We start from the raw sequence: 2,916 nt of genomic DNA, 5'->3' as shown, positions 1-2,916 counted from the left end.
TTACCTTATAGAACAAAAAGAGTGTAGCCAGCAGGTGGAAGGAGGTGATCCTCCCCCTCTACACTGCCCTGTGAGGCCACATCTGGAGTACTGTGTCCACTTCTGGGCTTCTCAGTTCAAGAAACACGGGGAACTGCTGGGAAGAGTCTAGTGGAGGGCCAGAGATGACTCAGGAATATCCCATCTTCATCTTTCTTATGATTAAAGGCTGATAAACCTGATACTGTTCAGCCTGGAGAAGATTGAGAGGGAATAATGTAAATGCTCATAAATACCTAAGGAGTAGGCATCAAGAGGATGGGACAAGGCTCATTTCAGTGGTGCCCAGCAAGAAAACAAGAGGCAACACACAGAAACTGGAACTTCCATCTGAACATGAAAAAGAACTTCTTTACTGTGAGGGAGACAGTCTACCCACAGAGGTTGAGAAGCCTCCTTCTCTGGAGTTATTCAAACTCATTTGGACACTTCCCTGTGCAGCCTCTGTAGGGAATCTGCTTTAACAGGAGGTTGGACTCAATGATCTCCAGTAGTCCTTTCCAACCCCTACAGTTCTATGATTCAGCAACAACTGTCTTGATTAGTGTGTTATTTACAGTTCAAGAATGTTGAACAACTTGCGTAAAGATTTCTAAGGACTTGGAAATATCCTGCAATAAATCAGAGGTTCAATCTGCTAAGTACACCTGATGGCCAGTATTTTGATCTTTCTGCCATTTTCCCCATGTGATCTGCTTGTTTTCTCAACTTCTAGTTTGTTCTAGATGTTTTCCTTTTTATTTCAAGTATTTCCATCAGATTTCAGATACCAAAGTCTTAGAGGTATTCACATGTTAATGGAGTAAATGCACGTAAAATATTAAGGATAAATTAGACTGTATCTGAAATGCACTTTTGTTAGACATAATTTCAGTTTCCATACCACCAGATATCTCAGTATGATTCATATAAATTTATACAGCCTCCCCAAAAATAGTCCTGAAAAAACAATATGCCCATTTCATTCCACTAATCCCTCTATTTTAAGAGGTGAAACAGATTTGATTGTTTAAAATAAACAATGAAAAAAGATGCCAATTCCATTACTGCCTCCATCTTTACCTAGCATAAGGATACATACTAAATTCTGAACGAATAGCTCATATCAATCTATGAGGAAAAAGCTGGAGCTTAAATGATGACATTCAATTTGGAATATTCCACAGTCCTCAAAGGCAGTTATTGATTTGTTACCCAACTTTCCACTCAGTGTTCTGAGTGATCGATTACATGTTTCCAAAAGACACTTTTTAAAGTGTCTTTTAAACCACCATTTAGTTTTGTTATGCTCAGGTATTTTTATCTCTGCATGCGTGCATATGCATTAAAACATTTCAGAAACCTCATTTAAAAAAAAAAAAAAAAAAGCATTTTGAAAATAATTCAGGGAGCCTCATAGTTCAGCAGCTAATCTCTAATATGGATATCAAACAAGAAATAGGGTACTGCTGTGACTGCAGATGTGGATGACCGTAAGTCTAGCCACATTTTACAATAAGGAACATTAGACATGCAGCACAATTTCCCATCTCTTTTTGTGCTTGTTGAGAGCACAGTGTTGTTCTTATGACACTGATATTACTTCTTGACTACACGCACTGCATAATGACTCAAAGTGTATATGTGAATAACAACTTAGTAACTGATTTACCTTCTCACTAACTGAAGTTTGGTTTCCTAAACATAAAAAATTTCAAGCAATTTGGCTTTGTTCTTTCATTCTGTGTTAGTAACCACTGAAATACATACTTTCAAAAGTACAAAGTGGATGATAAACTGCTACACGTCTCATTTTCATTTAGTATTCATTTGTAGGGAAGACAGTGAACTAATTTGATGTGAGGAGTGAAAAAGCCCTGCTGAGATTCGTTATCAGTAAACTTCCTGACAGGGTTTCTACTATGTGTCCTTGCCAAAATAATAACTGCATCTGATTTCTACATGAGCCCATCCAGAGCAAACTCACACCTTTTCAGGAGTGCATTCAAAATTGAATTTTCTTTTACCAAAGGTTGAACGGAGACTTGGCTGGAGCCAGGTTCCCAGTAAGCAGGTGTTGTAGTCTCACACCAAATCTCCACCACTTTGCCTCATCACTCCACTCCTTAAAGAAAAAAAGGGAAAAAAATTGATGGAAAAAAAAAAAAAAAAAAAAAAAAAAGCTTATGAGATGAGAAAAGGACAGGGAGACCACTTACCAATCACTGTTATGGAACAGACTCAGTAAAGGATTTACTTGTCTATTATTGTCTATTACTAATAAAGTACTGAAAAACAAAAAGCAAAGTAAAGCCACCTTCTACCCATTTACCCTCTTCTACCCCGTTTACCTCCTCCCCCCAATCCGCGCAATGCGACAGGGAATGGGGCCTGCTGTCCCCGCTCCTCCCATAGATGCCATCCCTTCCGAACTGAACGCGGGAGTCCCGCGGGCTGCAGTTCTCCAAGCTCTCCTTAGCGAAGCTCCGTACTGTGGGGCCGAGCCTTCAGACACCGCTCTGGCACCGTCCCCACGGGCAGCAGTTCCTTTCGGGCTGCTCTCCTCAGGCTGCAGCTCTGGCCTGGGATGCTGCTGCAGAGATATCCACGGGCTGTGCCTCCTCCAGGCCTCACGCACTGCTGCAGCGGGGCTCCTCCGTGGCTGCACGGGGAGATCTGCAGGGTACGGCCTGCTCCTCCACGGGCCTCTCCTGGGCCGCAGGGAGCCCCTGCTCTGCACCTGGAGCGCCTCCTGCCCTCCTGCACTGCCATCGGTGCCTGCAGGGCCGCTTCTCTCCCAGCGCTCACCCCTCTCTCCCTCTGCTGTCACACAGTGGTGTTTCCTCCCTTAGCTCTGCTCTCCCAGAGCACACCCAGCATCGCACACGGCTCAGCTGT

At 43.0% G+C, this 2,916-nt stretch overlaps 1 long non-coding RNA gene across 1 annotated transcript; it reads right to left on the bottom strand.

Moving 5' to 3' along the window:
* Window positions 1–217: 217 nt before the first annotated feature.
* On the bottom strand, window positions 218–2,382 carry LOC122177073. The gene is made up of 3 exons (XR_006177938.1): window positions 2,370–2,382; window positions 2,008–2,143; window positions 218–232 (listed from the first exon to the last, which is right to left on the bottom strand). It is a non-coding gene; the product is annotated as an uncharacterized LOC122177073 (long non-coding RNA).
* Between the last annotated feature and the right edge of the window lie 534 nt (window positions 2,383–2,916).

Source organism: Lagopus leucura, unplaced genomic scaffold, assembly GCF_019238085.1.
Source record: "Lagopus leucura isolate 7727_CA_CO unplaced genomic scaffold, USGS_WTPT01 Super-Scaffold_810, whole genome shotgun sequence".
In the NCBI taxonomy this organism is placed as follows: Eukaryota; Metazoa; Chordata; class Aves; order Galliformes; family Phasianidae; genus Lagopus; species Lagopus leucura.
Note: the sequence above shows the minus strand (reverse complement) of the source record. Positions and strands in the feature narration are given on the sequence as shown.